This window comes from Pelobates fuscus, chromosome 2 (assembly GCF_036172605.1).
Source record: "Pelobates fuscus isolate aPelFus1 chromosome 2, aPelFus1.pri, whole genome shotgun sequence".
Taxonomy (NCBI): Eukaryota; Metazoa; Chordata; class Amphibia; order Anura; family Pelobatidae; genus Pelobates; species Pelobates fuscus.
The window spans coordinates 353,748,223-353,768,189 of NC_086318.1; the positions used below are offsets into that span (position 1 = coordinate 353,748,223).

Below are 19,967 nucleotides of genomic sequence, written 5' to 3' on the forward strand. Positions count from 1 at the left end.
TTCCTAAGGTTTGGTCTGATTGTCTCAAGCGGCAATTCACTGATTTGATCCAGAAAATCTTTTTTTCCCAGAAATTCAATCAAACGTTACGTTCTGTTGGAAGACGTAATATAGGTCTCCAATTCTTTATTTCTTCCATTGCATTGAAGCATACAATAAATCAAAAGAAGTCAGGATAAAAAAATGATGAAAAAAAAGCTGAAAAGTTAAAATAAAAAGTGAAATTCTGGCTTAAAACTGGTCTCCAGAAAACATAGATAATAAAAATGATCAAGCCTAGGAAATGATTGTCGCTGCTTGATGCGGAAAGTAAGAGCCAAAGAAGACGGGTGCCGTGGCTGAAATTATCCTTCGTCAGAATTGGTGAAGTTCTCTATTTTTGTCAAACAAGCAAACACAGGGGAAAGCGCGAACGCAGTCCCCCACTACCATAAATTATGCAGTCGAGTTTCCCACATTTGAGGAAATCGCAGAGGTCAACTGGTACGGAGTGCAATGAACCAGCCTCACTCTGGGAGAGCCACCTTAGGGATCATGGCTATTACTCCCCTGCCAGGTAAGTATGACATGACGGGTACATTCAAAGGCACGCCCGCTGGGAAGCCTTTCCTTTAGGCTATGGTGAAATAATAAAGCAAGTTAAAAAAAAAAAAAGCAAATAAATAATCCAAATGATAGAAGGCTACAAAAGATTACCAAACCTCGTGGCTGATCGTTGTTTTCCTTAGCTACCAGTAATTTTAGTGCCTTCAGGTGGTTAGGTGTGAATAATTGAGCTGGATTCAGGGTGCGAAGGAGCAATTTGCATAAAGGCAAATGCTAGGCCAATGAGCCGAAGGATGGGAATTCGTAGCATGTAGTGAGAATAGTGTGCTGCCGGAAACAAGTGAATTCAGTGGGAGAGAAAGGTAAAAGGGAAATGCTAAGAAGCCAGCGGAAGGAATGGTGAAACAGAGCTCAGGAAGAAACGGGAGTCACGTAAGACACGCCCTAGACATGGGGCGCCATAAACTTTTATTAAACCAATCTTTCAGTCTCCTTAGAGCCTGTCAAAAATTGCCAATGCTGACTGTATTTCAAGTCATCATGGGGGGGTATTGGGTAAAGTTTTCAATTAGCAATAATCACACCTCGGATTGACCTCATGGGCTACGATACTGCCACTGCGCAAAGATAACTGTTCAAGTGGGCCAGCTTTTAAGAGCTACCACGTAAGGACACTTTAAGACAGCGGTGAGAAAAAGTTCATGACCATAAGCCATTGCAAAGGATTGTGGGAGGCAATATTCTAATTAGGCCCGCTTCCTCCTACAGGGAAGCTTAAACCCCAACAAATTCCTCGGTCTTCTTATATGGCATCTTGGAATGGTTCCAAACCTATAACAGAGAGTGAGGGCAACCATATCTTGCAGCAAACCTTGTACAATTTTTTTTCTCTCTTTGGAAACAGTTTTGCCAAGATTCTACTACAGCAGCCATTAGGCAGAGTACACAATCCGCTGGTCTACGTTCGTCCCCAAAGTCACACATTTCATGACTCCATCGATAGGAATGACCCTTGCCTAGCACCTGTCTTCTCTTCATCCACACTCAACAGGGCTGAAAGAACATTTGTGGTGGCTTTTTCAAAATTCCATGGTGTTCATTAGTAAGTGCTAGCGACCACCCAGCTATTCCTAAGGTTTGGTCTGATTGTCTCAAGCGGCAATTCACTGCCTTGATCCAGAAAATCTTTTTTTCCCAGAAATTCAATCAAACGTTACGTTCTGTTGGAAGACGTAATATAGGTCTCCAATTCTTTATTTCTTCCATTGCATTGAAGCATACAATAAATCAAAAGAAGTCAGGATAAAAAAATGATGAAAAAAAAGCTGAAAAGTTAAAATAAAAAGTGAAATTCTGGCTTAAAACTGGTCTCCAGAAAACATGGATAATAAAAATGATCAAGCCTAGGAAATGATTGTCGCTGCCTGCTTGATGTGGAAAGTAAGAGCCAAAGAAGACAGGTGCCGTGGCTGAAATTATCCTTCGTCAGAATTGGTGAAGTTCTCTATTTTTGTCAAACAAGCAAACACAGGGGAAAGCGCGAACGCAGTCCCCCACTACCATAAATTATGCAGTCGAGTCTCCCACATTTGAGGAAATCGCAGAGGTCAACTGGTACAGAGTGCAATGAACCAGCATGACTCTGGGAGAGCCACCTTAGGGATCATGGCTATTGCTCTCCTGCCAGGTAAATATGACATGATGGGTACATTCAAAGGCACGCCCGCTGGGAAGCCTTTCCTTTAGGCTGTGGTGAAATAATAAAGCAAGTTAAAAAAAAATAAAGCAAATAAATAATCCAAATGATAGAAGGCTACAAAAGATTACCAAACCTCGTGGCTGATCGTTGTTTTCCTTAGCTACCAGTAATTTTAGTGCCTTCAGGTGGTTAGGTGTGAATAATTAAGCTGGATTCAGGGTGCGAAGGAGCAATTTGCATAAAGGCAAATGCTAGGCCAATGAGCCGAAGGATGAGAATTCGTAGCATGTAGTGAGAATAGTGTGCTGCCGGAAACAAGTGAATTCAGTGGGAGAGAAAGGTAAAAGGGAAATTCTAAGAAGCCAGCGGAAGGAATGGTGCAACAGAGCTCAGGAAGAAACGGGAGTCACGTAAGACACGCCCTAGACATGGGGCGCCATAAACTTTTATTAAACCCATCTTTCAGTCTCCTTAGAGCCTGTCAAAAATTGCCAATGCTGACTGTATTTCAAGTCATCATGGCTGGGTATTGGGTAAAGTTTTCAATTAGCAATAATCACGCCTCGGATTGACCTCATGGGCTACGATACTGCCACTGCGCAAAGCTAGCTGTTCAAGTGGGCCAGCTTTTAAGAGCTACCACGTAAGGACACTTTAAGACAGCGGTGAGAAAAAGTTCATGACCATAAGCCATTGCAAAGGATTATGGGAGGCAATATTCTAATTAGGCCCGCTTCCTCCTACAGGGAAGCTTAAACCCCAACAAATTCCTCGGTCTTCTTATATGGCATCTTGGAATGGTTCCAAACCTATAACAGAGAGTGAGGGCAACCATATCTTGCAGCAAACCTTGTACAATTTTTTTTCTCTCTTTGGAAACGGTTTTGCCAAGATTCTACTACAGCAGCCATTAGGCAGAGTACACAATCCGCTGGTCTACGTTCGTCCCCAAAGTCACACATTTCATGACTCCATCGATAGGAATGACCCTTGCCTAGCACCTGTCTTCTCTTCATCCACACTCAACAGGGCTGAAAGAACATTTGTGGTGGCTTTTTCAAAATTCCATGGTGTTCATTAGTAAGTGCTAGCGACCACCCAGCTATTCCTAAGGTTTGGTCTGATTGTCTCAAGCGGCAATTCACTGCCTTGATCCAGAAAATCTTTTTTTCCCAGAAATTCAATCAAACGTTACGTTCTGTTGGAAGACGTAATATAGGTCTCCAATTCTTTATTTCTTCCATTGCATTGAAGCATACAATAAATCAAAAGAAGTCAGGATAAAAAAATTATGAAAAAAAAGCTGAAAAGTTAAAATAAAAAGTGAAATTCTGGCTTAAAACTGGTCTCCAGAAAACATAGATAATAAAAATGATCAAGCCTAGGAAATGATTGTCGCTGCCTGCTTGATGTGGAAAGTAAGAGCCAAAGAAGACGGGTGCCGTGGCTGAAATTATCCTTCGTCAGAATTGGTGAAGTTCTCTATTTTTGTCAAACAAGCAAACACAGGGGAAAGCGCGAACGCAGTCCCCCACTACCATAAATTATGCAGTCGAGTTTCCCACATTTGAGGAAATCGCAGAGGTCAACTGGTACGGAGTGCAATGAACCAGCCTCACTCTGGGAGAGCCATCTTAGGGATCATGGCTATTGCTCCCCTGCCAGGTAGGTATGACATGACGGGTATATTCAAAGGCACGCCCGCTGGGAAGCCTTTCCTTTAGGCTGTGGTGAAATAATAAAGCAAGTTAAAAAAAAAAAAAAAAAAAAGCAAATAAATAATCCAAATGATAGAAGGCTACAAAAGATTACCAAACCTCGTGGCTGATCGTTGTTTTCCTTAGCTACCAGTAATTTTAGTGCCTTCAGGTGGTTAGGTGTGAATAATTGAGCTGGATTCAGGGTGCGAAGGAGCAATTTGCATAAAGGCAAATGCTAGGCCAATGAGCCGAAGGATGGGAATTCGTAGCATGTAGTGAGAATAGTGTGCTGCCGGAAACAAGTGAATTCAGTGGGAGAGAAAGGTAAAAGGGAAATGCTAAGAAGCCAGCGGAAGGAATGGTGCAACAGAGCTCAGGAAGAAACGGGAGTCACGTAAGACACGCCCTAGACATGGGGCGCCATAAACTTTTATTAAACCAATCTTTCAGTCTCCTTAGAGCCTGTCAAAAATTGCCAATGCTGACTGTATTTCAAGTCATCATGGCGGGGTATTGGGTAAAGTTTTCAATTAGCAATAATCACGCCTCGGATTGACCTCATGGGCTACGATACTGCCACTGCGCAAAGCTAGCTGTTCAAGTGGGCCAGCTTTTAAGAGCTACCACGTAAGGACACTTTAAGACAGCGGTGAGAAAAAGTTCATGACCATAAGCCATTGCAAAGGATTATGGGAGGCAATATTCTAATTAGGCCCGCTTCCTCCTACAGGGAAGCTTAAATCCCAACAAATTCCTCGGTCTTCTTATATGGCATCTTGGAATGGTTCCAAACCTATAACAGAGAGTGAGGGCAACCATATCTTGCAGCAAACCTTGTACAATTTTTTTTCTCTCTTTGGAAACAGTTTTGCCAAGATTCTACTACAGCAGCCATTAGGCAGAGTACACAATCCGCTGGTCTACGTTCGTCCCCAAAGTCACACATTTCATGACTCCATCGATAGGAATGACCCTTGCCTAGCACCTGTCTTCTCTTCATCCACACTCAACAGGGCTGAAAGAACATTTGTGGTGGCTTTTTCAAAATTCCATGGTGTTCATTAGTAAGTGCTAGCGACCACCCAGCTATTCCTAAGGTTTGGTCTGATTGTCTCAAGCGGCAATTCACTGCCTTGATCCAGAAAATCTTTTTTTCCCAGAAATTCAATCAAACGTTACGTTCTGTTGGAAGACGTAATATAGGTCTCCAATTCTTTATTTCTTCCATTGCATTGAAGCATACAATAAATCAAAAGAAGTCAGGATAAAAAAATGATGAAAAAAAAGCTGAAAAGTTAAAATAAAAAGTGAAATTCTGTCTTAAAACTGGTCTCCAGAAAACATAGATAATAAAAATGATCAAGCCTAGGAAATGATTGTCGCTGCCTGCTTGATGTGGAAAGTAAGAGCCAAAGAAGACGGGTGCCGTGGCTGAAATTATCCTTCGTCAGAATTGGTGAAGTTCTCTATTTTTGTCAAACAAGCAAACACAGGAGAAAGCGCGAACGCAGTCCCCCACTACCATAAATTATGCAGTTGAGTTTCCCACATTTGAGGAAATCGCAGAGGTCAACTGGTACGGAGTGCAATGAACCAGCCTCACTCTGGGAGAGCCACCTTAGGGATCATGGCTATTGCTCCCCTGCCAGGTAAGTATGACATGACAGGTACATTCAAAGGCACGCCCGCTGGGAAGCCTTTCCTTTAGGCTGTGGTGAAATAATAAAGCAAGTTTAAAAAAAAAAAAAAGCAAATAAATAATCCAAATGATAGAAGGCTACAAAAGATTACCAAACCTCGTGGCTGATCGTTGTTTTCCTTAGCTACCAGTAATTTTAGTGCCTTCAGGTGGTTAGGTGTGAATAATTGAGCTGGATTCAGGGTGCGAAGGAGCAATTTGCATAAAGGCAAATGCTAGGCCAATGAGCCGAAGGATGGGAATTCGTAGCATGTAGTGAGAATAGTGTGCTGCCGGAAACAAGTGAATTCAGTGGGAGAGAAAGGTAAAAGGGAAATGCTAAGAAGCCAGCGGAAGGAATGGTGCAACAGAGCTCAGGAAGAAACGGGAGTCACGTAAGACACGCCCTAGACATGGGGCGCCATAAACTTTTATTAAACCAATCTTTCAGTCTCCTTAGAGCCTGTCAAAAATTGCCAATGCTGACTGTATTTCAAGTCATCATGGCGGGGTATTGGGTAAAGTTTTCAATTAGCAATAATCACGCCTCGGATTGACCTCATGGGCTACGATACTGCCACTGCGCAAAGCTAGCTGTTCAAGTGGGCCAGCTTTTAAGAGCTACCACGTAAGGACCCTTTAAGACAGCGGTGAGAAAAAGTTCATGACCATAAGCCATTGCAAAGGATTATGGGAGGCAATATTCTAATTAGGCCCGCTATCTCCTACAGGGAAGCTTAAACCCCAACAAATTCCTCGGTCTTCTTATATGGCATCTTGGAATGGTTCCAAACCTATAACAGAGAGTGAGGGCAACCATATCTTGCAGCAAACCTTGTACAATTTTTTTTCTCTCTTTGGAAACAGTTTTGCCAAGATTCTACTACAGCAGCCATTAGGCAGAGTACACAATCCGCTGGTCTACGTTCGTCCCCAAAGTCACACATTTCATGACTCCATCGATAGGAATGACCCTTGCCTAGCACCTGTCTTCTCTTCATCCACACTCAACAGGGCTGAAAGAACATTTGTGGTGGCTTTTTCAAAATTCCATGGTGTTCATTAGTAAGTGCTAGCGACCACCCAGCTATTCCTAAGGTTTGGTCTGATTGTCTCAAGCGGCAATTCACTGCCTTGATCCAGAAAATCTTTTTTTCCCAGAAATTCAATCAAACGTTACGTTCTGTTGGAAGACGTAATATAGGTCTACAATTCTTTATTTCTTCCATTGCATTGAAGCATACAATAAATCAAAAGAAGTCAGGATAAAAAAATGATGAAAAAAAAGCTGAAAAGTTAAAATAAAAAGTGAAATTCTGTCTTAAAACTGGTCTCCAGAAAACATAGATAATAAAAATGATCAAGCCTAGGAAATGATTGTCGCTGCCTGCTTGATGCGGAAAGTAAGAGCCAAAGAAGACGGGTGCCGTGGCTGAAATTATCCTTCGTCAGAATTGGTGAAGTTCTCTATTTTTGTCAAACAAGCAAACACAGGGGAAAGCGCGAACGCAGTCCCCCACTACCATAAATTATGCAGTCGAGTTTCCCACATTTGAGGAAATCGCAGAGGTCAACTGGTACGGAGTGCAATGAACCAGCCTCACTCTGGGAGAGCCACCTTAGGGATCATGGCTATTGCTTCTCTGCCAGGTAAGTATGACATGACGGGTACATTCAAAGGCACGCCCGCTGGGAAGCCTTTCCTTTAGGCTGTGGTGAAATAATAAAGCAAGTAAAAAAAATAAAAAGCAAATAAATAATCCAAATGATAGAAGGCTACAAAAGATTACCAAACCTCGTGGCTGATCGTTGTTTTCCTTAGCTACCAGTAATTTTAGTGCCTTCAGGTGGTTAGGTGTGAATAATTGAGCTGGATTCAGGGTGCGAAGGAGCAATTTGCATAAAGGCAAATGCTAGGCCAATGAGCCGAAGGATGGGAATTCGTAGCATGTAGTGAGAATAGTGTGCTGCCGGAAACAAGTGAATTCAGTGGGAGAGAAAGGTAAAAGGGAAATGCTAAGAAGCCAGCGGAAGGAATGGTGCAACAGAGCTCAGGAAGAAACGGGAGTCACGTAAGACACGCCCTAGACATGGGGCGCCATAAACTTTTATTAAACCAATCTTTCAGTCTCCTTAGAGCCTGTCAAAAATTGCCAATGCTGACTGTATTTCAAGTTATCAAGGCGGGGTATTGGGTAAAGTTTTCAATTAGCAATAATCACGCCTCGAATTGACCTCATGGGCTACGATACTGCCACTGCGCAAAGTTAACTGTTCAAGTGGGCCAGCTTTTAAGAGCTACCACATAAGGACACTTTAAGACAGCGGTGAGAAAAAGTTCATGACCATAAGCCATTGCAAAGGATTGTGGGAGGCAATATTCTAATTAGGCCCGCTTCCTCCTACAGGGAAGCTTAAACCCCAACAAATTCCTCGGTCTTCTTATATGGCATCTTGGAATGGTTCCAAACCTATAACAGAGAGTGAGGGCAACCATATCTTGCAGCAAACCTTGTACAATTTTTTTTCTCTCTTTGGAAACGGTTTTGCCAAGATTCTACTACAGCAGCCATTAGGCAGAGTACACAATCCGCTGGTCTACGTTCGTCCCCAAAGTCACACATTTCATGACTCCATCGATAGGAATGACCCTTGCCTAGCACCTGTCTTCTCTTCATCCACACTCAACAGGGCTGAAAGAACATTTGTGGTGGCTTTTTCAAAATTCCATGGTGTTCATTAGTAAGTGCTAGCGACCACCCAGCTATTCCTAAGGTTTGGTCTGATTGTCTCAAGCGGCAATTCACTGCCTTGATCCAGAAAATCTTTGTTTCCCAGAAATTCAATCAAACGTTACGTTCTGTTGGAAGACGTAATATAGGTCTCCAATTCTTTATTTCTTCCATTGCATTGAAGCATACAATAAATCAAAAGAAGTCAGGATAAAAAAATGATGAAAAAAAAGCTGAAAAGTTAAAATAAAAAGTGAAATTCTGGCTTAAAACTGGTCTCCAGAAAACATAGATAATAAAAATGATCAAGCCTAGGAAATGATTGTCGCTGCCTGCTTGATGTGGAAAGTAAGAGCCAAAGAAGACGGGTGCCGTGGCTGAAATTATCCTTTGTCAGAATTGGTGAAGTTCTCTATTTTTGTCAAACAAGCAAACACAGGGGAAAGCGCGAACGCAGTCCCCCACTACCATAAATTATGCAGTCGAGTTTCCCACATTTGAGGAAATCGCAGAGGTCAACTGGTACGGAGTGCAATGAACCAGCCTCACTCTGGGAGAGCCACCTTAGGGATCATGGCTATTGCTCCTCTGCCAGGTAAGTATGACATGACGGGTACATTCAAAGGCACGCCCGCTGGGAAGCCTTTCCTTTAGGCTGTGGTGAAATAATAAAGCAAGTTAAAAAAAAAAAAAAGCAAATAAATAATCCAAATGATAGAAGGCTACAAAAGATTACCAAACCTCGTGGCTGATCGTTGTTTTCCTTAGCTACCAGTAATTTTAGTGCCTTCAGGTGGTTAGGTGTGAATAATTGAGCTGGATTCAGGGTGCGAAGGAGCAATTTGCATAAAGGCAAATGCTAGGCCAATGAGCCGAAGGATGGGAATTCGTAGCATGTAGTGAGAATAGTGTGCTGCCGGAAACAAGTGAATTCAGTGGGAGAGAAAGGTAAAAGGGAAATGCTAAGAAGCCAGCGGAAGGAATGGTGCAACAGAGCTCAGGAAGAAACGGGAGTCACGTAAGACATGCCCTAGACATGGGGCGCCATAAACTTTTATTAAACCAATCTTTCAGTCTCCTTAGAGCCTGTCAAAAATTGCCAATGCTGACTGTATTTCAAGTCATCATGGCGGGGTATTGGGTAAAGTTTTCAATTAGCAATAATCACGCCTCGGATTGACCTCATGGGCTACGATACTGCCACTGCGCAAAGCTAGCTGTTCAAGTGGGCCAGCTTTTAAGAGCTACCACGTAAGGACACTTTAAGACAGCGGTGAGAAAAAGTTCATGACCATAAGCCATTGCAAAGGATTATGGGAGGCAATATTCTAATTAGGCCCGCTTCCTCCTACAGGGAAGCTTAAACCCCAACAAATTCCTCGGTCTTCTTATATGGCATCTTGGAATGGTTCCAAACCTATAACAGAGAGTGAGGGCAACCATATCTTGCAGCAAACCTTGTACAATTTTTTTTCTCTCTTTGGAAACAGTTTTGCCAAGATTCTACTACAGCAGCCATTAGGCAGAGTACACAATCCGCTGGTCTACGTTCGTCCCCAAAGTCACACATTTCATGACTCCATCGATAGGAATGACCCTTGCCTAGCACCTGTCTTCTCTTCATCCACACTCAACAGGGCTGAAAGAACATTTGTGGTGGCTTTTTCAAAATTCCATGGTGTTCATTAGTAAGTGCTAGCGACCACCCAGCTATTCCTAAGGTTTGGTCTGATTGTCTCAAGCGGCAATTCACTGATTTGATCCAGAAAATCTTTTTTTCCCAGAAATTCAATCAAACGTTACGTTCTGTTGGAAGACGTAATATAGGTCTCCAATTCTTTATTTCTTCCATTGCATTGAAGCATACAATAAATCAAAAGAAGTCAGGTTAAAAAAATGATGAAAAAAAAGCTGAAAAGTTAAAATAAAAAGTGAAATTCTGGCTTAAAACTGGTCTCCAGAAAACATAGATAATAAAAATGATCAAGCCTAGGAAATGATTGTCGCTGCCTGCTTGATGCGGAAAGTAAGAGCCAAAGAAGACGGGTGCCGTGGCTGAAATTATCCTTCGTCAGAATTGGTGAAGTTCTCTATTTTTGTCAAACAAGCAAACACAGGGGAAAGCGCGAACGCAGTCCCCCACTACCATAAATTATGCAGTCGAGTTTCCCACATTTGAGGAAATCGCAGAGGTCAACTGGTACGGAGTGCAATGAACCAGCCTCACTCTGGGAGAGCCACCTTAGGGATCATGGCTATTACTCCCCTGCCAGGTAAGTATGATATGACGGGTACATTCAAAGGCACGCCCGCTGGGAAGCCTTTCCTTTAGGCTATGGTGAAATAATAAAGCAAGTTAAAAAAAAAAAAGCAAATAAATAATCCAAATGATAGAAGGCTACAAAAGATTACCAAACCTCGTGGCTGATCGTTGTTTTCCTTAGCTACCAGTAATTTTAGTGCCTTCAGGTGGTTAGGTGTGAATAATTGAGCTGGATTCAGGGTGCGAAGGAGCAATTTGCATAAAGGCAAATGCTAGGCCAATGAGCCGAAGGATGGGAATTCGTAGCATGTAGTGAGAATAGTGTGCTGCCGGAAACAAGTGAATTCAGTGGGAGAGAAAGGTAAAAGGGAAATGCTAAGAAGCCAGCGGAAGGAATGGTGCAACAGAGCTCAGGAAGAAACGGGAGTCACGTAAGACACGCCCTAGACATGGGGCGCCATAAACTTTTATTAAACCAATCTTTTAGTCTCCTTAGAGCCTATCAAAAATTGCCAATGCTGACTGTATTTCAAGTCATCATGGGGGGGTATTGGGTAAAGTTTTCAATTAGCAATAATCACACCTCGGATTGACCTCATGGGCTACGATACTGCCACTGCGCAAAGATAACTGTTCAAGTGGGCCAGCTTTTAAGAGCTACCACGTAAGGACACTTTAAGACAGCGGTGAGAAAAAGTTCATGACCATAAGCCATTGCAAAGGATTGTGGGAGGCAATATTCTAATTAGGCCCGCTTCCTCCTACAGGGAAGCTTAAACCCCAACAAATTCCTCGGTCTTCTTATATGGCATCTTGGAATGGTTCCAAACCTATAACAGAGAGTGAGGGCAACCATATCTTGCAGCAAACCTTGTACAATTTTTTTTCTCTCTTTGGAAACAGTTTTGCCAAGATTCTACTACAGCAGCCATTAGGCAGAGTACACAATCCGCTGGTCTACGTTCGTCCCCAAAGTCACACATTTCATGACTCCATCGATAGGAATGACCCTTGCCTAGCACCTGTCTTCTCTTCATCCACACTCAACAGGGCTGAAAGAACATTTGTGGTGGCTTTTTCAAAATTCCATGGTGTTCATTAGTAAGTGCTAGCGACCACCCAGCTATTCCTAAGGTTTGGTCTGATTGTCTCAAGCGGCAATTCACTGCCTTGATCCAGAAAATCTTTTTTCCCAGAAATTCAATCAAACGTTACGTTCTGTTGGAAGACGTAATATAGGTCTCCAATTCTTTATTTCTTCCATTGCATTGAAGCATACAATAAATCAAAAGAAGTCAGGATAAAAAAATGATGAAAAAAAAGCTGAAAAGTTAAAATAAAAAGTGAAATTCTGGCTTAAAACTGGTCTCCAGAAAACATGGATAATAAAAATGATCAAGCCTAGGAAATGATTGTCGCTGCCTGCTTGATGTGGAAAGTAAGAGCCAAAGAAGACAGGTGCCGTGGCTGAAATTATCCTTCGTCAGAATTCGTGAAGTTCTCTATTTTTGTCAAACAAGCAAACACAGGGGAAAGCGCGAACGCAGTCCCCCACTACCATAAATTATGCAGTCGAGTCTCCCACATTTGAGGAAATCGCAGAGGTCAACTGGTACAGAGTGCAATGAACCAGCATGACTCTGGGAGAGCCACCTTAGGGATCATGGCTATTGCTCTCCTGCCAGGTAAATATGACATGATGGGTACATTCAAAGGCACGCCCGCTGGGAAGCCTTTCCTTTAGGCTGTGGTGAAATAATAAAGCAAGTTAAAAAAAAATAAAGCAAATAAATAATCCAAATGATAGAAGGCTACAAAAGATTACCAAACCTCGTGGCTGATCGTTGTTTTCCTTAGCTACCAGTAATTTTAGTGCCTTCAGGTGGTTAGGTGTGAATAATTAAGCTGGATTCAGGGTGCGAAGGAGCAATTTGCATAAAGGCAAATGCTAGGCCAATGAGCCGAAGGATGAGAATTCGTAGCATGTAGTGAGAATAGTGTGCTGCCGGAAACAAGTGAATTCAGTGGGAGAGAAAGGTAAAAGGGAAATTCTAAGAAGCCAGCGGAAGGAATGGTGCAACAGAGCTCAGGAAGAAACGGGAGTCACGTAAGACACGCCCTAGACATGGGGCGCCATAAACTTTTATTAAACCCATCTTTCAGTCTCCTTAGAGCCTGTCAAAAATTGCCAATGCTGACTGTATTTCAAGTCATCATGGCGGGGTATTGGGTAAAGTTTTCAATTAGCAATAATCACGCCTCGGATTGACCTCATGGGCTACGATACTGCCACTGCGCAAAGCTAGCTGTTCAAGTTGGCCAGCTTTTAAGAGCTACCACGTAAGGACACTTTAAGACAGCGGTGAGAAAAAGTTCATGACCATAAGCCATTGCAAAGGATTATGGGAGGCAATATTCTAATTAGGCCCGCTTCCTCCTACAGGGAAGCTTAAACCCCAACAAATTCCTCGGTCTTCTTATATGGCATCTTGGAATGGTTCCAAACCTATAACAGAGAGTGAGGGCAACCATATCTTGCAGCAAACCTTGTACAATTTTTTTTCTCTCTTTGGAAACGGTTTTGCCAAGATTCTACTACAGCAGCCATTAGGCAGAGTACACAATCCGCTGGTCTACGTTCGTCCCCAAAGTCACACATTTCATGACTCCATCGATAGGAATGACCCTTGCCTAGCACCTGTCTTCTCTTCATCCACACTCAACAGGGCTGAAAGAACATTTGTGGTGGCTTTTTCAAAATTCCATGGTGTTCATTAGTAAGTGCTAGCGACCACCCAGCTATTCCTAAGGTTTGGTCTGATTGTCTCAAGCGGCAATTCACTGCCTTGATCCAGAAAATCTTTTTTTCCCAGAAATTCAATCAAACGTTACGTTCTGTTGGAAGACGTAATATAGGTCTCCAATTCTTTATTTCTTCCATTGCATTGAAGCATACAATAAATCAAAAGAAGTCAGGATAAAAAAATGATGAAAAAAAAGCTGAAAAGTTAAAATAAAAAGTGAAATTCTGGCTTAAAACTGGTCTCCAGAAAACATAGATAATAAAAATGATCAAGCCTAGGAAATGATTGTCGCTGCCTGCTTGATGTGGAAAGTAAGAGCCAAAGAAGACGGGTGCCGTGGCTGAAATTATCCTTCATCAGAATTGGTGAAGTTCTCTATTTTTGTCAAACAAGCAAACACAGGGGAAAGCGCGAACGCAGTCCCCCACTACCATAAATTATGCAGTCGAGTTTCCCACATTTGAGGAAATCGCAGAGGTCAACTGGTACGGAGTGCAATGAACCAGCCTCACTCTGGGAGAGCCATCTTAGGGATCCTGGCTATTGCTCCCCTGCCAGGTAGGTATGACATGACGGGTACATTCAAAGGCACGCCCGCTGGGAAGCCTTTCCTTTAGGCTGTGGTGAAATAATAAAGCAAGTTAAAAAAAAAAAGCAAATAAATAATCCAAATGATAGAAGGCTACAAAAGATTACCAAACCTCGTGGCTGATCGTTGTTTTCCTTAGCTACCAGTAATTTTAGTGCCTTCAGGTGGTTAGGTGTGAATAATTGAGCTGGATTCAGGGTGCGAAGGAGCAATTTGCATAAAGGCAAATGCTAGGCCAATGAGCCGAAGGATGGGAATTCGTAGCATGTAGTGAGAATAGTGTGCTGCCGGAAACAAGTGAATTCAGTGGGAGAGAAAGGTAAAAGGGAAATGCTAAGAAGCCAGCGGAAGGAATGGTGCAACAGAGCTCAGGAAGAAACGGGAGTCACGTAAGACACGCCCTAGACATGGGGCGCCATAAACTTTTATTAAACCAATCTTTCAGTCTCCTTAGAGCCTGTCAAAAATTGCCAATGCTGACTGTATTTCAAGTCATCATGGCGGGGTATTGGGTAAAGTTTTCAATTAGCAATAATCACGCCTCGGATTGACCTCATGGGCTACGATACTGCCACTGCGCAAAGCTAGCTGTTCAAGTTGGCCAGCTTTTAAGAGCTACCACGTAAGGACACTTTAAGACAGCGGTGAGAAAAAGTTCATGACCATAAGCCATTGCAAAGGATTATGGGAGGCAATATTCTAATTAGGCCCGCTTCCTCCTACAGGGAAGCTTAAACCCCAACAAATTCCTCGGTCTTCTTATATGGCATCTTGGAATGGTTCCAAACCTATAACAGAGAGTGAGGGCAACCATATCTTGCAGCAAACCTTGTACAATTTTTTTTCTCTCTTTGGAAACGGTTTTGCCAAGATTCTACTACAGCAGCCATTAGGCAGAGTACACAATCCGCTGGTCTACGTTCGTCCCCAAAGTCACACATTTCATGACTCCATCGATAGGAATGACCCTTGCCTAGCACCTGTCTTCTCTTCATCCACACTCAACAGGGCTGAAAGAACATTTGTGGTGGCTTTTTCAAAATTCCATGGTGTTCATTAGTAAGTGCTAGCGACCACCCAGCTATTCCTAAGGTTTGGTCTGATTGTCTCAAGCGGCAATTCACTGCCTTGATCCAGAAAATCTTTTTTTCCCAGAAATTCAATCAAACGTTACGTTCTGTTGGAAGACGTAATATAGGTCTCCAATTCTTTATTTCTTCCATTGCATTGAAGCATACAATAAATCAAAAGAAGTCAGGATAAAAAAATGATGAAAAAAAAGCTGAAAAGTTAAAATAAAAAGTGAAATTCTGGCTTAAAACTGGTCTCCAGAAAACATAGATAATAAAAATGATCAAGCCTAGGAAATGATTGTCGCTGCCTGCTTGATGTGGAAAGTAAGAGCCAAAGAAGACGGGTGCCGTGGCTGAAATTATCCTTCGTCAGAATTGGTGAAGTTCTCTATTTTTGTCAAACAAGCAAACACAGGGGAAAGCGCGAACGCAGTCCCCTACTACCATAAATTATGCAGTCGAGTTTCCCACATTTGAGGAAATCGCAGAGGTCAACTGGTACGGAGTGCAATGAACCAGCCTCACTCTGGGAGAGCCATCTTAGGGATCATGGCTATTGCTCCCCTGCCAGGTAGGTATGACATGACGGGTACATTCAAAGGCACGCCCGCTGGGAAGCCTTTCCTTTAGGCTGTGGTGAAATAATAAAGCAAGTTAAAAAAAAAAAAAAAAAAAAGCAAATAAATAATCCAAATGATAGAAGGCTACAAAAGATTACCAAACCTCGTGGCTGATCGTTGTTTTCCTTAGCTACCAGTAATTTTAGTGCCTTCAGGTGGTTAGGTGTGAATAATTGAGCTGGATTCAGGGTGCGAAGGAGCAATTTGCATAAAGGCAAATGCTAGGCCAATGAGCCGAAGGATGGGAATTCGTAGCATGTAGTGAGAATAGTGTGCTGCCGGAAACAAGTGAATTCAGTGGGAGAGAAAGGTAAAAGGGAAATGCTAAGAAGCCAGCGGAAGGAATGGTGCAACAGAGCTCAGGAAGAAACGGGAGTCACGTAAGACACGCCCTAGACATGGGGCGCCATAAACTTTTATTAAACCAATCTTTCAGTCTCCTTAGAGCCTGTCAAAAATTGCCAATGCTGACTGTATTTCAAGTCATCATGGCGGGGTATTGGGTAAAGTTTTCAATTAGCAATAATCACGCCTCGGATTGACCTCATGGGCTACGATACTGCCACTGCGCAAAGCTAGCTGTTCAAGTGGGCCAGCTTTTAAGAGCTACCACGTAAGGACACTTTAAGACAGCGGTGAGAAAAAGTTCATGACCATAAGCCATTGCAAAGGATTATGGGAGGCAATATTCTAATTAGGCCCGCTTCCTCCTACAGGGAAGCTTAAACCCCAACAAATTCCTCGGTCTTCTTATATGGCATCTTGGAATGGTTCCAAACCTATAACAGAGAGTGAGGGCAACCATATCTTGCAGCAAACCTTGTACAATTTTTTTTCTCTCTTTGGAAACAGTTTTGCCAAGATTCTACTACAGCAGCCATTAGGCAGAGTACACAATCCGCTGGTCTACGTTCGTCCCCAAAGTCACACATTTCATGACTCCATCGATAGGAATGACCCTTGCCTAGCACCTGTCTTCTCTTCATCCACACTCAACAGGGCTGAAAGAACATTTGTGGTGGCTTTTTCAAAATTCCATGGTGTTCATTAGTAAGTGCTAGCGACCACCCAGCTATTCCTAAGGTTTGGTCTGATTGTCTCAAGCGGCAATTCACTGCCTTGATCCAGAAAATCTTTTTTTCCCAGAAATTCAATCAAACGTTACGTTCTGTTGGAAGACGTAATATAGGTCTCCAATTCTTTATTTCTTCCATTGCATTGAAGCATACAATAAATCAAAAGAAGTCAGGATAAAAAAATGATGAAAAAAAAGCTGAAAAGTTAAAATAAAAAGTGAAATTCTGTCTTAAAACTGGTCTCCAGAAAACATAGATAATAAAAATGATCAAGCCTAGGAAATGATTGTCGCTGCCTGCTTGATGTGGAAAGTAAGAGCCAAAGAAGACGGGTGCCGTGGCTGAAATTATCCTTCGTCAGAATTGGTGAAGTTCTCTATTTTTGTCAAACAAGCAAACACAGGAGAAAGCGCGAACGCAGTCCCCCACTACCATAAATTATGCAGTTGAGTTTCCCACATTTGAGGAAATCGCAGAGGTCAACTGGTACGGAGTGCAATGAACCAGCCTCACTCTGGGAGAGCCACCTTAGGGATCATGGCTATTGCTCCCCTGCCAGGTAAGTATGACATGACGGGTACATTCAAAGGCACGCCCGCTGGGAAGCCTTTCCTTTAGGCTGTGGTGAAATAATAAAGCAAGTTTAAAAAAAAAAAAAAGCAAATAAATAATCCAAATGATAGAAGGCTACAAAAGATTACCAAACCTCGTGGCTGATCGTTGTTTTCCTTAGCTACCAGTAATTTTAGTGCCTTCAGGTGGTTAGGTGTGAATAATTGAGCTGGATTCAGGGTGCGAAGGAGCAATTTGCATAAAGGCAAATGCTAGGCCAATGAGCCGAAGGATGGGAATTCGTAGCATGTAGTGAGAATAGTGTGCTGCCGGAAACAAGTGAATTCAGTGGGAGAGAAAGGTAAAAGGGAAATGCTAAGAAGCCAGCGGAAGGAATGGTGCAACAGAGCTCAGGAAGAAACGGGAGTCACGTAAGACACGCCCTAGACATGGGGCGCCATAAACTTTTATTAAACCAATCTTTCAGTCTCCTTAGAGCCTGTCAAAAATTGCCAATGCTGACTGTATTTCAAGTCATCATGGCGGGGTATTGGGTAAAGTTTTCAATTAGCAATAATCACGCCTCGGATTGACCTCATGGGCTACGATACTGCCACTGCGCAAAGCTAGCTGTTCAAGTTGGCCAGCTTTTAAGAGCTACCACGTAAGGACACTTTAAGACAGCGGTGAGAAAAAGTTCATGACCATAAGCCATTGCAAAGGATTATGGGAGGCAATATTCTAATTAGGCCCGCTTCCTCCTACAGGGAAGCTTAAACCCCAACAAATTCCTCGGTCTTCTTATATGGCATCTTGGAATGGTTCCAAACCTATAACAGAGAGTGAGGGCAACCATATCTTGCAGCAAACCTTGTACAATTTTTTTTCTCTCTTTGGAAACGGTTTTGCCAAGATTCTACTACAGCAGCCATTAGGCAGAGTACACAATCCGCTGGTCTACGTTCGTCCCCAAAGTCACACATTTCATGACTCCATCGATAGGAATGACCCTTGCCTAGCACCTGTCTTCTCTTCATCCACACTCAACAGGGCTGAAAGAACATTTGTGGTGGCTTTTTCAAAATTCCATGGTGTTCATTAGTAAGTGCTAGCGACCACCCAGCTATTCCTAAGGTTTGGTCTGATTGTCTCAAGCGGCAATTCACTGCCTTGATCCAGAAAATCTTTTTTTCCCAGAAATTCAATCAAACGTTACGTTCTGTTGGAAGACGTAATATAGGTCTCCAATTCTTTATTTCTTCCATTGCATTGAAGCATACAATAAATCAAAAGAAGTCAGGATAAAAAAATGATGAAAAAAAAGCTGAAAAGTTAAAATAAAAAGTGAAATTCTGGCTTAAAACTGGTCTCCAGAAAACATAGATAATAAAAATGATCAAGCCTAGGAAATGATTGTCGCTGCCTGCTTGATGTGGAAAGTAAGAGCCAAAGAAGACGGGTGCCGTGGCTGAAATTATCCTTCGTCAGAATTGGTGAAGTTCTCTATTTTTGTCAAACAAGCAAACACAGGGGAAAGCGCGAACGCAGTCCCCTACTACCATAAATTATGCAGTCGAGTTTCCCACATTTGAGGAAATCGCAGAGGTCAACTGGTACGGAGTGCAATGAACCAGCCTCACTCTGGGAGAGCCATCTTAGGGATCATGGCTATTGCTCCCCTGCCAGGTAGGTATGACATGACGGGTACATTCAAAGGCACGCCCGCTGGGAAGCCTTTCCTTTAGGCTGTGGTGAAATAATAAAGCAAGTTAAAAAAAAAAAAAAAAAAAAGCAAATAAATAATCCAAATGATAGAAGGCTACAAAAGATTACCAAACCTCGTGGCTGATCGTTGTTTTCCTTAGCTACCAGTAATTTTAGTGCCTTCAGGTGGTTAGGTGTGAATAATTGAGCTGGATTCAGGGTGCGAAGGAGCAATTTGCATAAAGGCAAATGCTAGGCCAATGAGCCGAAGGATGGGAATTCGTAGCATGTAGTGAGAATAGTGTGCTGCCGGAAACAAGTGAATTCAGTGGGAGAGAAAGGTAAAAGGGAAATGCTAAGAAGCCAGCGGAAGGAATGGTGCAACAGAGCTCAGGAAGAAACGGGAGTCACGTAAGACACGCCCTAGACATGGGGCGCCATAAACTTTTATTAAACCAATCTTTCAGTCTCCTTAGAGCCTGTCAAAAATTGCCAATGCTGACTGTATTTCAAGTCATCATGGCGGGGTATTGGGTAAAGTTTTCAATTAGCAATAATCACGCCTCGGATTGACCTCATGGGCTACGATACTGCCACTGCGCAAAGCTAGCTGTTCAAGTGGGCCAGCTTTTAAGAGCTACCACGTAAGGACACTTTAAGACAGCGGTGAGAAAAAGTTCATGACCATAAGCCATTGCAAAGGATTATGGGAGGCAATATTCTAATTAGGCCCGCTTCCTCCTACAGGGAAGCTTAAACCCCAACAAATTCCTCGGTCTTCTTATATGGCATCTTGGAATGGTTCCAAACCTATAACAGAGAGTGAGGGCAACCATATCTTGCAGCAAACCTTGTACAATTTTTTTTCTCTCTTTGGAAACAGTTTTGCCAAGATTCTACTACAGCAGCCATTAGGCAGAGTACACAATCC

The 19,967-nt window shown here is 42.7% G+C and overlaps 24 non-coding genes across 24 annotated transcripts; all 24 read right to left on the bottom strand.

The window, feature by feature from the left end:
- Positions 1-397: 397 nt before the first annotated feature.
- On the bottom strand, positions 398-564 carry LOC134589605 (U1 spliceosomal RNA). Its single transcript, XR_010086654.1, has one exon. It is a non-coding gene; the product is annotated as a U1 spliceosomal RNA (small nuclear RNA).
- A 470-nt stretch (positions 565-1,034) lies between these two features.
- On the bottom strand, positions 1,035-1,175 carry LOC134593753 (U4 spliceosomal RNA). Its single transcript, XR_010090189.1, has one exon. It is a non-coding gene; the product is annotated as a U4 spliceosomal RNA (small nuclear RNA).
- An 899-nt stretch (positions 1,176-2,074) lies between these two features.
- On the bottom strand, positions 2,075-2,241 carry LOC134591530 (U1 spliceosomal RNA). The gene has a single exon (XR_010088297.1). It is a non-coding gene; the product is annotated as a U1 spliceosomal RNA (small nuclear RNA).
- Positions 2,242-2,711: 470 nt separating this feature from the next.
- LOC134593497 (U4 spliceosomal RNA) lies at positions 2,712-2,852 on the bottom strand. The gene has a single exon (XR_010089971.1). It is a non-coding gene; the product is annotated as a U4 spliceosomal RNA (small nuclear RNA).
- Positions 2,853-3,751: 899 nt separating this feature from the next.
- On the bottom strand, positions 3,752-3,918 carry LOC134590687 (U1 spliceosomal RNA). Its single transcript, XR_010087573.1, has one exon. It is a non-coding gene; the product is annotated as a U1 spliceosomal RNA (small nuclear RNA).
- A 477-nt stretch (positions 3,919-4,395) lies between these two features.
- Positions 4,396-4,536, bottom strand: LOC134592292 (U4 spliceosomal RNA). Its single transcript, XR_010088938.1, has one exon. It is a non-coding gene; the product is annotated as a U4 spliceosomal RNA (small nuclear RNA).
- Positions 4,537-5,435: 899 nt separating this feature from the next.
- LOC134591264 (U1 spliceosomal RNA) lies at positions 5,436-5,602 on the bottom strand. Its single transcript, XR_010088066.1, has one exon. It is a non-coding gene; the product is annotated as a U1 spliceosomal RNA (small nuclear RNA).
- Positions 5,603-6,074: 472 nt separating this feature from the next.
- LOC134592293 (U4 spliceosomal RNA) lies at positions 6,075-6,215 on the bottom strand. The gene has a single exon (XR_010088939.1). It is a non-coding gene; the product is annotated as a U4 spliceosomal RNA (small nuclear RNA).
- An 899-nt stretch (positions 6,216-7,114) lies between these two features.
- Positions 7,115-7,281, bottom strand: LOC134591213 (U1 spliceosomal RNA). The gene has a single exon (XR_010088023.1). It is a non-coding gene; the product is annotated as a U1 spliceosomal RNA (small nuclear RNA).
- A 470-nt stretch (positions 7,282-7,751) lies between these two features.
- Positions 7,752-7,892, bottom strand: LOC134593850 (U4 spliceosomal RNA). The gene has a single exon (XR_010090273.1). It is a non-coding gene; the product is annotated as a U4 spliceosomal RNA (small nuclear RNA).
- An 899-nt stretch (positions 7,893-8,791) lies between these two features.
- Positions 8,792-8,958, bottom strand: LOC134590400 (U1 spliceosomal RNA). Its single transcript, XR_010087329.1, has one exon. It is a non-coding gene; the product is annotated as a U1 spliceosomal RNA (small nuclear RNA).
- A 471-nt stretch (positions 8,959-9,429) lies between these two features.
- Positions 9,430-9,570, bottom strand: LOC134592294 (U4 spliceosomal RNA). Its single transcript, XR_010088940.1, has one exon. It is a non-coding gene; the product is annotated as a U4 spliceosomal RNA (small nuclear RNA).
- An 899-nt stretch (positions 9,571-10,469) lies between these two features.
- On the bottom strand, positions 10,470-10,636 carry LOC134589606 (U1 spliceosomal RNA). Its single transcript, XR_010086655.1, has one exon. It is a non-coding gene; the product is annotated as a U1 spliceosomal RNA (small nuclear RNA).
- A 469-nt stretch (positions 10,637-11,105) lies between these two features.
- On the bottom strand, positions 11,106-11,246 carry LOC134593769 (U4 spliceosomal RNA). The gene has a single exon (XR_010090204.1). It is a non-coding gene; the product is annotated as a U4 spliceosomal RNA (small nuclear RNA).
- Positions 11,247-12,144: 898 nt separating this feature from the next.
- LOC134591532 (U1 spliceosomal RNA) lies at positions 12,145-12,311 on the bottom strand. The gene has a single exon (XR_010088298.1). It is a non-coding gene; the product is annotated as a U1 spliceosomal RNA (small nuclear RNA).
- Positions 12,312-12,781: 470 nt separating this feature from the next.
- Positions 12,782-12,922, bottom strand: LOC134592295 (U4 spliceosomal RNA). The gene has a single exon (XR_010088941.1). It is a non-coding gene; the product is annotated as a U4 spliceosomal RNA (small nuclear RNA).
- An 899-nt stretch (positions 12,923-13,821) lies between these two features.
- On the bottom strand, positions 13,822-13,988 carry LOC134591219 (U1 spliceosomal RNA). Its single transcript, XR_010088028.1, has one exon. It is a non-coding gene; the product is annotated as a U1 spliceosomal RNA (small nuclear RNA).
- Positions 13,989-14,456: 468 nt separating this feature from the next.
- LOC134592296 (U4 spliceosomal RNA) lies at positions 14,457-14,597 on the bottom strand. Its single transcript, XR_010088942.1, has one exon. It is a non-coding gene; the product is annotated as a U4 spliceosomal RNA (small nuclear RNA).
- Positions 14,598-15,496: 899 nt separating this feature from the next.
- LOC134590624 (U1 spliceosomal RNA) lies at positions 15,497-15,663 on the bottom strand. The gene has a single exon (XR_010087521.1). It is a non-coding gene; the product is annotated as a U1 spliceosomal RNA (small nuclear RNA).
- A 477-nt stretch (positions 15,664-16,140) lies between these two features.
- LOC134592297 (U4 spliceosomal RNA) lies at positions 16,141-16,281 on the bottom strand. The gene has a single exon (XR_010088943.1). It is a non-coding gene; the product is annotated as a U4 spliceosomal RNA (small nuclear RNA).
- Positions 16,282-17,180: 899 nt separating this feature from the next.
- Positions 17,181-17,347, bottom strand: LOC134591265 (U1 spliceosomal RNA). Its single transcript, XR_010088067.1, has one exon. It is a non-coding gene; the product is annotated as a U1 spliceosomal RNA (small nuclear RNA).
- A 472-nt stretch (positions 17,348-17,819) lies between these two features.
- Positions 17,820-17,960, bottom strand: LOC134592298 (U4 spliceosomal RNA). Its single transcript, XR_010088944.1, has one exon. It is a non-coding gene; the product is annotated as a U4 spliceosomal RNA (small nuclear RNA).
- An 899-nt stretch (positions 17,961-18,859) lies between these two features.
- LOC134590625 (U1 spliceosomal RNA) lies at positions 18,860-19,026 on the bottom strand. Its single transcript, XR_010087522.1, has one exon. It is a non-coding gene; the product is annotated as a U1 spliceosomal RNA (small nuclear RNA).
- A 477-nt stretch (positions 19,027-19,503) lies between these two features.
- LOC134592299 (U4 spliceosomal RNA) lies at positions 19,504-19,644 on the bottom strand. Its single transcript, XR_010088945.1, has one exon. It is a non-coding gene; the product is annotated as a U4 spliceosomal RNA (small nuclear RNA).
- Between the last annotated feature and the right edge of the window lie 323 nt (positions 19,645-19,967).